The sequence below is a fragment of the Pseudopipra pipra genome, chromosome 3 (genome assembly GCF_036250125.1).
Source record: "Pseudopipra pipra isolate bDixPip1 chromosome 3, bDixPip1.hap1, whole genome shotgun sequence".
Lineage (NCBI taxonomy): Eukaryota > Metazoa > Chordata > Aves > Passeriformes > Pipridae > Pseudopipra > Pseudopipra pipra.
This window is the reverse complement of record NC_087551.1, coordinates 7,762,637-7,777,748: the sequence shown is the minus strand read 5'-3', so window position 1 is coordinate 7,777,748 and position 15,112 is coordinate 7,762,637. Positions and strand designations below refer to the sequence as shown.

At 41.0% G+C, this 15,112-nt stretch overlaps 1 protein-coding gene across 1 annotated transcript in view; it reads left to right on the top strand.

Annotated features, from left to right (window-relative positions):
- LOC135410803 (serine/threonine-protein phosphatase 4 regulatory subunit 3-like) overlaps positions 1-15,112 on the top strand; it is a 34,710-nt gene that overhangs the window by 5,724 nt on the left and 13,874 nt on the right. The window contains exon 3 of the mRNA XM_064647594.1: positions 12,639-12,852. The gene's annotated coding sequence lies outside the window, so the exon portion shown is untranslated. The remainder of the gene's footprint in view (positions 1-12,638; positions 12,853-15,112) is intronic.

Genomic DNA, 15,112 nt, shown 5'->3' with positions numbered 1-15,112 from the left:
CTTCCTCTGTGCAACCCCCCATTAGTCTTTGTGAAAATAGTATTCACCTATTGTTTTAAAATGTTGTGGAATCAAATTACTTAATTTTCTGAAAAAGATCTGTAGAAATTTGGCTCACAGAACAGGAGAACTACAATCAGCCTCAGGACAAAACTGAACAAATAGGAGCTAGTGACCAGGGACAGATTCTGTTCTGAATTTTACACTCATATTAATTTGCTCAACATCAGAAGCTGCCTTTCCAAAATGTGTTGCTGTGCTTTCACGTGTCAGACCTTAATTCATTGTTGGGCTGTCTTTTCCTTTGGGGAAAGAGTATTCACAGGAAATGATTTATGTTTAGGGGGGAGGAAAAAAAGCAAACTGTGCACTTCAGTGTTTTATCTTATGCTCGCAGAGCCCCATTTTTCCCAGGAGAAGAACATAAGCTAAAAACATTTTTCAGACAGCCACTCAGTCAAGTAAAAAAAAAACAAACCCAAAAGCAGAATGGCACCTACTCAGTTTGTGCCTTCAGGACTGCAGGACAAGCAAAATTATAGGTGACTGTGAAAGGCTTCATTGGAGCCAAACAACCAAAAAACCTGAGCACATGGAAGAAAAACGGTTGTTTGCTTTTGCTGGGAGCAGGTAGAGACAAAGTTGTTTAACCATCAGCAATATCAAAGGGTGATTTGTCAGCAGATGAATTGCACAGAATATCAATGTGAACAATTGAAACTTCTGTGTATGAGGGAAAGGGGGCAGGCTACAGGTCAGACTGAAGACCCTGGGACCCCACCAAAGCAGATGATCTGCAACAGAAGTTTTCTTCAATTAAAACTTCCGGTGACTTTGAAAATTGCACCAGAAAAGATGTTTTGCTCCTACGGTGCAGATAGCTCTGTTACAGGGATAGTGTCTGATGGGACCAAATGTAATGGCTGGATGGCCCAATGCCAAGCTGCTGATTGTAGCTTTTAGTCATGTGGGTTTTTACCAAGCTCCAAAATGTCAGACGAACTGTTTGGGGCACCTAACAGCATTTGCCTCTCCTCCATGATTTATTCCAAGACTTGGAAATATCTAGAGAACAAAAGCATTAAAGTATCTGGACCTGCTGTTCCCCTTGCAGTGCCCTGGCACTTGCAGTGCATTTACTCCTGCTCCTAGGGATGGTGAACGCTTCTCTGACAGGGAACAGCAGCATTCTGTCCTCAGCTGCTGCTGCTTTTCCTTGAGCATAATTAAACAGAGTGCAGGCATAGGGAGAATCAGTCTCTAGAGCCATATTTGCAGAATTAATTTGCAAGATAAATCAGGAAATTTATAGGATCATTCCAATGTACTGAGGAAAGATTAAGAAAATCCCTGTAACGTTAAAGCAAGTTATAACCTTTTCCAAGGGGAAAGAGATTCTTACAGTGCCTGCGTGTGCACCCTGTGAAATTAAGATAATGTTGACAGATAATGGTATTTAAAACCTCATCAGTATTTTAGTCTTTTGAATTACTTTTCTTCTCTCCAACTTGTATTATCTTCAGTACTGCAGATTCTGGGATTAGCACGCTGTGACTCTGAACAGGCAGCGGGGATTAGGAATGTTGTAGTTGGGCCTGACTGAGTGAAAGAGTTGGTGTAGAACTATGGGAATAAGGGGGATATTCAGGATGCTGAAGACCTGATCTCCCTTTGCCTGTTTCAGAAAGGAAGGTTAAAATTCTCTCAGTTCCTCAAAGAGGTTAAGGTGTTGTCATATGAAAAGCAGCAGAAAAAAAGAATTTTCTATCCAACCTGTATTAATTTATTTTTTTGTCTCTCAGTGTCCTTCCCAGAATATCAAAGCCTTTAATGTCCAAAACAGTCTGTTAGTGCCTCACCTAATGAGACCCTTCACTTAACAGATTCACCTAGACGGACAGGGCATTTGATACCTTGTTATATAAGGGTTGCACTTAACAGTGGTAGGAAAACCCCTTAGCAGGTTTCTCCTGTGAGTTATTTTGCAGTCGACGAAACTGTCAGCACATAAAAATGGACTCACTCTAACAGTTCACGAAATAACACCTTTATTAATACAAGTTTGTGACAACTTACAGGGTTTGTGTCATCGGTGACAACGTTTAACTGCCAAAGTTATACTAAAGCCAGGTAGCAACAACAACAAGGCCGGGCAGGAGCACATGCTCTAAGGCAAAGCAACTTCCAAAGAATATTAATACTGCAAAACCCAAGGAAAAAACTCTCAAGCAAAGCCACTCACAAAGCACATGCTCTAAAATAGCTTACAAATAACTTACAAACTTAAAGCAAAACCTTAAGCGCTCACCCTAAAGCAAAAGCAACTTACAAATAAGTAAGACATCTTACAAATAATAAGTAAAGCAAAAACTTAAGCACCCGCCCCAAAGCAAAAGAACTAACAAAGAATAAGTAAAAATTTTAAAGTACTATGGAGCAAAAGTAAAATTAGTGTATATGTATAAGGCAATCGCTCACCCTGCAGCATTCCAAGAAGGTGGAAGGAGAAAAAGTAGTCCCTCGGTTACCTCCTCAATGTTGATGGAACTTCTCCCCCATTTTTGCTTATGTCCAATATCTTCTTATACCTTTTTCTTTAGGCAGTTTGAGTGGCTGTAGTCAATAAACTAATTTTTGGGATGATAGACAGATGAAATAGGCCCAAAGATCCACTTCCCGAGTTTCCGGCAACCAGGATGTTAATGGAAAAAGGCTGTGTTATATCCATATCACTCCTTTCTTCATTTTAATCCTTTTTTCAGTTTCTGGGAATGTCTTCCCAGGTGCTGGGTTTTTCCAGGAAATCATCAGAAGCCTTTTTCTTCTTTTGTGTGGCTTTAACTATCACCTTACCAGGTGTGCATAAATCCCAGCTCAGAAGGCTTCATGCAGAAATGGGGATAAACAACAAATATGATTTGGGCTCTTTCGAGAGCATGTTTCTTTTTGTGTAGTGCTTCTCATACTGTTTAGACATCTGGTTGGCCTCTAATGACCATGTCACATGCCACTGTGGTTTTCTAACTGGCATCTGGCTGTGCAGCTGTGTCCTTTCCTCCTGGTTGAAAAGCTTGCTGCTCTCCTCCCTGCCTCAGCCTCATCACTGCTGTAGAGTTATGGTGTAGTTCACTTCAGGCTACACTCAGATCCATTTAAAGGTAAATCTTGGCAGAGAATTGGCCATTCTTTACACTTTGTTAGACAGTCAGAAGCCTGTCATGTTGACTGAGTTGGTGCTGAGTAGTTCCAGACAGCTGCCTCTTGTTCCATGTGTCTTTATCCGTATTTACATTTAGACACTGTTCCCTTCCAGTTTGAGTAGATTCTCCCTTCATTTATAAGAGAAATGCCATTGGAAGGGAAAGCTCCATGAACCTCTTTTTAGTTTGGCATTTCTGCTTGTAGCCCAGCAGTCCACTTAGCCTAATTAGTCACTCAGCAAAGCTGTGGGTGGAAAGACCACCAATTTTTGAGATTCAGTCTGTACAAGAGCAGACATGGCCACAGTACCTGTATACATCTGATAGTCTTGGTGTCACCTCTGCCTTGTTGCATTAAATGATGGATAGTTCTTGTTGCAGTTGTCCTTTCACCAATGTGTGAGCAGGTTAAGACTGTACCGTGAGCACACAATTGGCAGAGAAAATGTGCCAGTGAAATTTTGGATTGAGAAATTGTGGAAAAAGTGCCTGAGGGAGTCTTTTGAACCAATGCCAATCTTCTCTAGTTCAAAAACAGCAGGACTTCTTAGCAGGGATGTGTCTGTTATGGGTTAAGGAAAGCTACCACAAAAAGGAGCCCAGGTATGTGGGTCATATGTTTCCATATAGTTTCAGTTATTTCACCTGGGCTGAAACATGTTGGAGTCTGGCTAAAAGTGCAGTTCCAAATCATGTCCATTTAGTGTCTTCTGACAGAGGGGACAGAAGTAGAGGCAGAGCCTCCTTGGAAGCAGAGTCTTTCTGAAGCTCCTGGCTGTGCCAAGGCCATGCGTGTTCCTGTGTGCTCTGTCCCAGGGTCCCCCTCCCTCAGCTCTCCTGGGGGTCCTTGTGTTCACCAGATCCCTGTGAGGAAACTCTGGGTCCTTTGGCTGTGTGAGCTGAGACATTATGTGGGATGTTTGAATGTGCTATTGTTCTTCAATGTGAATTTAAGGAGCTTAATCTTCATCCCATTTAAAGTATGCAGGTCTTCAGAAAAAGCCTCAGTCATCTTCCTTAGCAAAAATGTGTGATTTGCTGCCAAGTAGTTACACCTTTGTAATATACTGAGGGTGGTGCTGCTTTAATCTGTGAAAATGCTGCTTTGGAAAGTGTGTGTCAATAGATGAACTCACTGAACTTCCGGTTCACTGAAATCTCTTTTGCAGCTTCTTTTAAAACTGATTTAGTGGATTGTTTGTGAATGGTGCATTTCAATTTCTGAGTGCCTGCTGCTGTGAATCCAGTCCCTGTCTGTTCACTCTGCAGCCACGTGAGTGCTCCTAGGGAGTGTTCACATAATCGGTACAGCCATTTCATGCAGGATGGATCTTGGAGGATCTTGTGAGTTTTGTTAAATGTAAGATAAACAACTTGGCCTCCAATTTGGCTTTCCATTCAGTCATGCACTGCGTGTGCTAAACATGCCACTGCTTTGAGTTTAATCTTGGGCACCAACAATACCTCTTGTAACATTAAAGTAGGACAATTAGTCTCAAATTTACACTGTTTACTCCTGCTACAAAAAAAAAGAAGAGACAGTGCCTCATCTCTCTATGAGTCTGATCTGTGTATTTTCTACTTCTCCACCTGTTTTCAAAGGTATATATGTCAAGGGTCTTTTTTAAAAAACTTCGTTGGAGGAAACAGTTTGCTTTCTTTTTAAAGATAAATCTGTTCAGTGTCTTAGAGCAGCTGCCCTCGTAGATTACTGTGTAGTTAATCAAAGTTGAGGCTTAATATTTCAAATGCAGCTGGTTTTTGCAGCAAATGCTAGCAGGTCACTAAATGCACTTAGCCTGGACGCCTTAAAGCAATCCTCTTTGATTGTGGAGGAGACAGTTTTTAAGTCTGCATTTATCTTATGTTTGCCATTGCTTTTCCTTAGATTTCTGAGATTGACAGATATTTGCGAGGCTCTCACAAACTGCCCAGCTGTTTGCAGCCTGCAAGGCAGAGGAAGAAGGGCAGATCTTCAAGTGGTGTAAAACTGCTGTTGATTTACTCAGTTTGCAAAGCTACATAGTAGTTTGTCTTCTCTTCCCAAAACAAATACCTTTTACTACTGCTAGGATTTTGTTGTTGATTCCTGGAAATATGAAGAGTGGAATAGGATTCTGATTTTCCTCTACGGTTCAGAATTTTTCACAGGAAAACTTGGCTTCTTTTAGTTAGGGATGTGTCAGTTAGTGCAGCAAAATCTACTAAATGGAATAAAATTTCAGCTTGTTAGCAAGGATGATGCAGGCTTGGCTTCAGCATTCACTAATTTCCAGTCTTTGGAAATGGCGAAGCTTAGCTTGGTCACCTTTTACCTATGCTTTTTGAGGAGCTAGGTTAACACTTCTGTTGCTGTGCAGAAATATTCTCCATCATCTGAGAAAAAAAGCCAGTAGTGTGCCAGAATGTCTTGTTTGTCCATGCTTTTACAGCTTTGCCTTGCTATGTATTGCTAATCAATTCCTACTGATCTTGTTCCTGTACAGCTAAAAGCATAGCCTGAAAACCAGAGATAACAGTACAAATCCTTTCTGGCTTTTCCACATCTGTGATATGAAATGTCATGCTGCTCCCACTTCAGCTGGTAATGCTTCAAATTATTGCAGTGGGAAGCTGTAAAATAGATCCTTGATAATGCATGTGTGTGAATTTAATGGCTATGAGTAGATTAACCTTGATTCAAGAGGGGTGACAACCTTGTCTTGATTTATAATAAGCAGCAAAGAGATTTAATTTGCTTTGAACATTCTCCTTTTTAGATGTATTGTATTGCATTAGCTGTACTCCTCATAGAAAAATTGTCAAGATTTCTCCGGGTAAACATCAAGTGACCTCCAAAATAGATAGTTGGCTCTATATAAGTCTCAGCATTTATCTCACACGGTAGCATCTGATATCTGTTTGATAACTGCTTACTGTTTATTTCCTTCAATAAAGGGAAGTTGTACAGATTTGGAAGGCAGTTATTTATATTCAGAGCAATTAAGTTTTGTTAGCACTGTTCTGACCTTGCTCTGAAGAAATCTCACTTGTTGGAAATTCTAACTACCTAAAATACTGTGGCTACAGAAGCCGTAGAGAGGGATTATATTCTTTAATAATAAATATTGATGAAAGAGAACATTGAAACCAGACATCAGCACTAGTCAGAGGATCTGCTAACACTGAGCTTTGCAAGCACTGGAAGGCACCTGATTGTCCTACTGCTGCATGGCAGCTTGGATGCTCAGTGACCTCTAGTTTTAAGTGGAATTACAATTTTAAAGGCCAAAATAATTTCACTGGACTAAACAAGCTACGCTTTGAAACAAAATGTTATTGCCTGTTTTGCCATATCTTTACAATTGGAAACTGCTTACATTTCCCACATTCTCATGCCCTTTTCTTTAATTCTGCATGAAGAGAGGAATAGCAATAATGGGAGAATGTCTTGGGCTCCTGGGATAAGAGATAAGAAGCTGTTATTAATCTCTCTTAATAGCTGTATTTTCAATGCTCTCATTTGTTTAAGTTCAGTGAAGGGCCAATTGCTATAAAATGGTAGGAAACAATTAGGAATGCAGTCTTTATTTAAATAGATAACTGGTGATAGATTATTTTAGTGTTCTGTTCTTCCTCCCTAAAGTTATGATACAGATTTTATAGCCTTATTCAAATTGAAAGTAGCATGTTTAGTTTTGCATACTGTTCCATGTTACCTAAAAATAAAATCAAAGATCAAACCCATAACGGTTATATTTAATTTCATTTCCGTTACTGGCTGTGCTTCAGATAAGCTCTCATTGCAATTTCCATCCCTTCTGAACAGCAGTTTCCTTGGCAAGGGGAGTTTAAAGTTGCTGGTTAGGTTTTACCTTGTCTTTCCACCGCCAGACAGACACCAGACAGTAAGGCTGAAAATCTGTGCCTGCTGTCTTCTATGAGATGTAGGGAAGGAGCAGGAAAGGAATAGCTGGAGAGTCACTGGAGGACTGTGATTTTGCCCCCAAATTTCCTAAATGCTTGTAAGGATAAGCATGTCAGAGGCTGGTATTTGTAAGTCTGCTGAGGGAAGGTCGTTAAGGACAAGTGCATCTCTCAGTTTCTTGCATGACCACAGAACAGTCCCAGTAATACTCATTTCTAACTCCTAAGTTCTCTAAGCCAGAGTGCATCTGACAGGAAGGCAAAGGGTGTCTGGTACACCAGAGTCATCTCAAACACAGCACTGGAAACATAGCTGAGCTGCTATTTAACTAGCTGGCTCTGAAATAATGTCTTTGTGGCTAGATTCTTACCCACTCTCCAACACAGCTTCCTAAGGATGGCTGGCTAGTGTTTGTATTTCAGTAGTTCAGTGCTCAACATTCCAGCTTTCTCTTACATGTTTGCTCACTTTCCCTGTTAAGCAGCTGACATATACTTTTCTTTTTCTTTAGTGTCATCATATTGGGGTATCTCTTTCTTTCTGATCTTACTGGCTATTAATTATAGATCTATAGATCCTCAGCTTTTTTGCTCTTTTCTATCTGCCTTGCAGATACACTGTCTGTACAGAAGAAGAAGTCTTGTAGAGAGATGTGTCGTGCAGAGATGCAGTGCAGAAAACTGAATTAGCTTCATCTCTTCTCCCTCTGCAGCCAGGACCTGCCTGGCAGGGGTTGGATTCAGCACAGGGATATCGAGTGACAACACTGGGTATTGTGGTTGTTGGGCACCAGCACTCAAGGCAGGCCTGAGTTTTCTGAGCCTTCTTGTTTTCTTTGGAAAACAGGTTTATTGGAGAATATTGGAGCTTGGCTGGATCTTTAGACATGAAGGGCACATGTCTTCCTTATTCTGCAGTTGTTTTAGAAGTTTCAGGGTTTACTGGTAATGCAGGTGATTTACAGAACATCACTTTTCAATAGCACTTGTGTTTCCAGTCACTGTCATACACCAGAACAGCAAGAAAGCAGTTCTGTGACTATGGTAATGCTTCAGCTACGAGCTGGAGGTGAAATAAAACTGCAGGCAGGCTGCCTGTTAGAAGAGTTATTTATATGAACAGCTTTGATAGTACTTTAAAATCTGCTTTTCTTCTGATGTGGAAAATTGTGAAGGATGCACAGATGGGACCTTTTCACAGCTGGATGTAGGCACAGCACACTCTGTTAGTATTTCTGCCTCTGTGCAGAATGCAGAACAGCTCCTGTATCCTGGGACAGGGCATAGCTGCAGCTGTGGTGTCTCCTGCGGGCTGTGACTGTACCTGGCTGACATGCCCTGCAGAAGGAACCTGGGAAGTCCCAGCATCCTGGCCAAATAATGACATGGGTACTTGTGAGGTGATGCTTCTGCACAGCCTCCTAGACAGGGCTCTGGGAGCCTCTCCTAAGCCTTTTCCACTTGGCTCAGCAGAGCATGCAAACATATTGTGCTCCAAAGAATCAGTTTTGTAACAAAAGTAATGAAAACAGGAAGAACTTTCTTTGTTCTCCTGCCTGCTATGTATTTGTCTCGTTGCAATCATATGTTTTCACCATTCATTTGTTCTGCTGCTTTATAATGAAGATGTTGTTTGAAGCTGACTGGTCTGGATTGCTTGTGCCTTATGCCTGGGAAGCCCAGCAAATTATTACCTGGCTTTGAAACTTCAAGGGTAATAAGTTTATGAAACACAGTTCTTGTGGTCTGAGATAGTTAATGCTGGAGCACCTGTGACTCACCAGTATTCCCTGTTTTCTGCTAGGCTCTGTGAATTTAACTGGGTTGATGGGATATGTCTGTAAGAGACAATAATTCAATCTGTAAATAACATTCTTAATAACACCTTTTCCACGGTTGGCTTCTGTGACTGTATATTCACCAGTGCAGTTACTGCTGAAGGGAGTACGAGGTGTTAGTACGAAAAATCCTGCAATTTGAGGGGGCAGCAGTAGTGTGAGGTGGAAGAGGAGGCAGCAACCACATCAGCATGGTAATGTGGGATGTGTGAGTGCCCTTGGAGCAGGAGACCACCTGCCTAAGGGGCATTATGTCCATGGTTTCTCTTGTCTTTCCCTTCCTGTCAAAGCCCCTAGGCCTCTGTTTTGTCATTTTTAACCTAATGTGATTTCCAAGTGCTGCCAAGTGCACACTCTACAAAACTAGTGAAAAATGAATTGTTGGTGATAGTTTCCTAGTAAAATAAATGATCCTATGGCTGTAGAAATGTAAGGTTTTAATCAATGAGGAAAATATATATATAACAGTGAACACCATGATAGTTTAGTACTCATAAGTTTCAGAAATCATTCTGCCCTGATCAGACAATAGAAATTCATTTATCCAGTCATAAGTTTAAAATAAACAAAATAAAAAATCATGCTGGGTGCAATGTCCAAATTGGAATTCTCAGATAATTATTCTGAAAGTTGTCTAAAAAGTCGAAAAGCTGAAGTCTTCTGACTGAAATATACTTAGTTATACAAAGATGCATTATTTAGTAGATGATCTTGAGAGTTTATTTGCCACTCTTCTTGTCTCCAAAGAATTGTGCTGAAGAGACAAGCTAGTTATCCAGTGTTTACTCCTCTTTAATCCATATAGATGTTGTATATTGGTGGTGAATAATTTGTTTTCATACAGAAAACATCCAGAATGAATGGATCATCACAGTAATTCATGTTCACAATAAAGCAGTGTCTGAGACATGTTTTTTCATGGTCATCGTCTAAGTGCTCCTCTGCTTTCACTTACCTACTCCTGCAGCTGTAAGATAACTTTCTAAGCACTTGAGCTAATTTAGAGTGTGCATGGACCAAGGGATGATATACAGTGCTTTTGCTATCTGCCAGACCCGAGTAAATCACACTTTGGCACACTTTTTTCAGGCTGACAAGTCCCCTCTAACATGCTCAGAAGCTGATTTCCAGACAGCGAATGGTCCCGGACGGCAAAGTGCCCTCCGCATGTGCTCAGCTCTTGTCAGTCCTTGCAGCATTGGCAAGGACAGGTTTATGACATTCTTTCTTGCTGAAAACTTAATGGGAAACCTAGTCGGATTTCCAGTGTGTTCACATCAGTTCTGCGCCTGAGGCGTGAGGCCTGGTACCGCTGTGTGGGCTGAGAACTGGATCCAGGGAGAGAGGCTGAGGAAACAGAGGCTATAAAACTGAGAAAAGAGTTTCTAGAATTATCATCAGCTATTAGACAATCAAAATTTAACGTTTCTTATGCACATGGTAACGTGACTTTGTTTTTCCCAAGGAGGCTGGACTTCAGCACATCCTGTCCCCCAGCCCGCTCTCCTGTAATGATCTGATTGCAGTTATTACTTGTGATTGTCGCAGAGGGCATGAATATGAATAGCCATAACCTGTGCACTTGGAAAAGATAATCTGTTTATCTCTGAGGTCAGAAGAGCAGCTTAAATTTTCACATAATCTGATATTCAGAAGCAGAGAGCATCGAAATTATATCTGTGCTGGACTAATTGGGATTTGTGCTTTGAAATTGTGTATACTGTGCATGCAGACATTGGGAGGAAGACGTGTTTAATGACGGAGACTGGGAGGAATTCCTGAACTTCCTGTAGGTTCTCTCTATTTAGGGGAAGGGAAAGAAAAATCAACTTTTCAAATATACCCTTAAATAAGTGAAATCTTGAGCTTTCATACTTGTGTTTAGGATTCTTCCGTGGGTATTTCAGAGGTCATGTGAGTAGTCCTCCCTGAATAAATCCTAGGAATACACCTGCTGAAATGGTTCAGTTTACTGGGATGTCACTGTGCCCCACGGATTGTCGCCGGTCAGATCCTGTGCACTGGTGAGGCTCTTCTGTAAAGCACAGAACACTCTCCATCAACTCTGAATTTGTCTGACAGACAAGACTTTTCATGTCTTACCCGTCAAAAGTTCATGTCTGAACTTTCTGAGGATTTTCCAAACAGCACAGGCTGCTGTGCTGCACATTAGGTCTTAAAAACAGTTTTCTTTTTTAGGTAGGATGACAGTAAAGAACGAATTCTTAGTCCTGAGGAAAGTCTTCTTCCTAGGAATGCCTCTCCTGTGCTAGAAAGGCTCAGTGACACAACATAATTGTTGGTGGCTTTCTAATCATAAGCAGAATTTTGATTTAAAAACTGAGTATTTTTGGTGCTACGGACAATTTTTTATTAGTTTTTTTTTTTATTCCCACAGTTGTTTTTCTCTTCAGTTCCTTCTTTGTATTGTCACTGATGAGTTTAGATTGGAAGGAGCGTATCCCAAGCTTTTGTCTGGATTTATAGGGAGGGTGCTTTCAAACAACACGCTGAAGCACCCTGGTCTGAAACTCTTACAATTTGGAATTATTAAGGTTGGAATGATGCATGTACTCTATTGTAGCTGTCATTCTACTTCCAAGAATTTCAATCTTGATGTCCTTTTATCATCATGACAAAGAGTTACCCCATAATGATGATGAGAACATTTAAGGTTATTTTATTGAATTTTTGTCTTCCCTGCAATTCCTATCTGTGAAACACACATGTGCTAAAGGAGGAGTTGCCTCTTGCATTTAGATGAAGACAGCTTATGCCCTCTGCTCAGCTCATGACATTTTTAAACTCAAGCTGGGGGATAAATGCAGGGGGAGGGTGGGAAGGCAGAGAGAAGGTTGGAACTCAGGAAAAAAAATATAGGTACTTTCATACAGTAGTTTCATTTCTCAGCAGACATTTATATTTACAACACTGCAGGCATTTTGACAGCCTGGAGTTCTTTGCACAGGAGAAGTCTGACTTACAGCTTGACAAACCTGTTACTGTAAAGTGGAACCAGGGAGTCCTACAGTTTTGCTAAAGTCGTTCTGTGCTATCCATATGTGGTAAAAATCCACCTGGATAGATTCTGTACAGAAAAGATATGGGCAAGGCCTGTTTTTGAAGCCTTCAGCTGCCATTAGATTTACTTTGTGAGAGATCAGTCTTGAACATTTAGAGGGTTGTGCTGAAGAAACCTTGGTGGGTTTGTTTGTTTGGTTGTTTTTTTGTGGCAGAGGCAGGCCACGTGTTCATAAAACATGAATTTTTATTTGTTTGGGGATTTTCATTGAATAGCTGCCACAATGTAAAAGAGTCCCTCAGGGCAGGAGCTGTTGAAGTGCAGATGCAGGAAGTCTGGTGGTTTCTGGGGGGCACCCTCAGAATGAATGAATGTGGCAAACTTCAGTGCAGACCATGTGTATTGCACAGTGTCAATTACCCAGCCTAGTATTTTTTCTCCCATAAATTATCTATTTTTGCATTATCACTTAAGTATGCTGCATGATCATCTAATTACTTATTAAGATGCCAATTGCTAGTAATGCTACTGCAGACCTTTACAAGTCAATTTGATGTGCCTTTTTCCACTGCAAACATTAATTATTGGTATTGTGTTTCTCACTGATACCTCCATTGTCTGAGTGACAGCAGCACAACTAACCAGTTCAATATTTCTATTGTGTCTATACAGAAAAAAACACTGGAAAAGACAACCTGTTATTTTAAAATCAGCATTGAGGAATTCCTACTGTGTGCATGTGGCGTTAGAGCAGAAACACTGCAAAGAGCAACCCAAGATGAAGGCAGATCCATCCAATGAAGAAGTCACTCAAGAAACAGTTGTGGGAAGCACTGAAAAAACAGAATTTGCAGGCAGGAATGTTGGCATATCCTTTGAAAAGAAGGTAAGACTGGTTGTTGGGGTTTTTCCCCTTTGATTATAAGTGAATAATTTATTGTCTCCTGAAGTGTCTTTATTCCCAGTGAAAAATGCAAGCATGTTGTCTGATGAGTAAAGATGGGGTTCAATGTTCATACTGTTCTATAAAAAAATTCTCGAGTATCAACAAAAAAATTATAATTTCCAGTTTTTTAGTCCAAAACACTTGTTACTTCTCATTTTCTTGAGGTTTCTTAGAGTGTGAGTGTTCTTTATACATGATACTGAAATGTACTGAAACAGGTGTGGTCCTCAATCTGTTTAACATCAGTTGTCTTTTTAAGGCTGAGGATATTGAAAGGGAGAAATCTGTGAGATGTTTGTCAAAGAAGCACCAACGAAACTTTTGATTCAACCTCATTTCAGCCAATGTGAATCACTGCAAGTAATAGGTATAGAGACATAAAAATGGATATGAGAAGTGTTCTCAGGCTTTATTTGTACATCAAAAGGGTAAATAAATGCTGCTTCTGTGTGCTGGCTGCAGGGTGAATAGGTTTATTGCAAGGGTTGTAAATTTGTACTTCTGACACAGGCTGTACCTTTTTTCTTTCCAAGACTTGAAATTTTATATTGTGAATTATCAGATAGCTTGATTGAATCTATTTCTACTTCGGAGTGAAAGAATAATAGTTTTAACAAAAGGTTTGAGAAATAATTGTGAATAGAGTGCTTACATAGAAATACTAATTACACTTTTTCAATGAACATCTCTGTGAACATAACTCTTCTGAGGGGGAAAAGTTACGCTGAGAAGCACGGCCTTCAAACCTGTGTGAGACATCCTTGCTCCTGGAGGAAGTGCTAATTCCATTTCAGCTGCAGCCAAGAGGGATTGTGCTGGGTGAAAGCATTCTGTCATCTGAGTTCCTGGGTCCATGTATGAGATCATCTCACTCTTGTTTCAGCTTTCATCTCTTTCTATTTTAGTTGGGATGCACATGGAACTTTTGCTGAAATATACTTAAGACTGTCATCATGGGTTGCTGTAGGATAAATTCTGTATTACTATCAGGATGAGCTCACGTGGACCTTTTATTCAGCTTCTCACAAGCTGCACGTTACAATGGTCAGTTTACTTCTAACATCTGCACCAGCTTACATACCTCAACACTGCATTGACATCTACAGTTTGAACAAATCCTCATTGCCCTTGCTTTTGATGACATACCAGACAGGGGCCCTGGCCTCAGATGGAGATTTTACATGTCCCTGTAGGACAAGCGTTGCTGAACAAAAGCATTATGATTAATACTTTAAGAAAATATATTCATTGTCTTTCTATGGAAACCCTACTTCAGTTGTGGTATCTGGTTCTCAAAAAGCACAACTTGTGTGGCCATAGCATACTTTAGTCTAAAGATATACCCATGACCCTTAAGTCTATAGATGTTGCATTTTTCATTGTTGAACACCTCTCCTTTCCAACAGCTTTGCCAAAATTCAAGTTTTCTCCAATTCTGCTCTCAATTCTCACACATAAATCAAGATTATGCTGCAGTTCTTAAAATACTCAGGCACCTCAGTTGCTTTCTTGATGAGAAACCATGAACCAGATGAACAGCTATAGGCTGACCATGGTTTTATTTTTATTCAGCCCCAGAGACTCTTTCCTACTGCAGTAGTAAAAGGGGCCTTTAAATATTACTACCTCATTTTTATTAATGATTTAGATGATGGGATTGAGTCCACCATTAGCAAATTTGCATATGACGCCAAGCTGGGGGGGGGAGTGTCAATCAGCTGGAAGGCAGAAGGGCTCTGCAGAGGGACCTGTTCAGGCTGGAGAGTTGGGCTGATTCCAACGGGATGAGGTTCAACAAGGCCAAGTGCCGGGTCCTGCACTTTGGTCACAACAACCCCCTGCAGCGCTACAGGCTGGGACAGAGTGGCTGGAGAGCAGCCAGGCAGAAAGGGACCTGATTGACAGGAAGCTGAACATGAGCCAGCAGTGTGCCCAGGTGGCCAAGAAGCCAATGGCATCCTGGCCTGGATCAGGAACAGTGTGGCCAGGGAAGTGATTCTTCCCCTGTGCTCAGCACTGGTGAGGCCACACCTCGAGTACTGTGTCCAGTTTTGGGCCCCTCAGTTCAGGAAGGATGTGGAGGTGCTGGAGGAGGTCTAGAGAAGAGCAACAAGGCTGGTGAAGGGACTTGAACAGAAGTCCTATGAGGAGAGGCTGAGGGAGCTGGGTTTGCTTAGCCTGGAGAAGAGGAGGCTCAGGG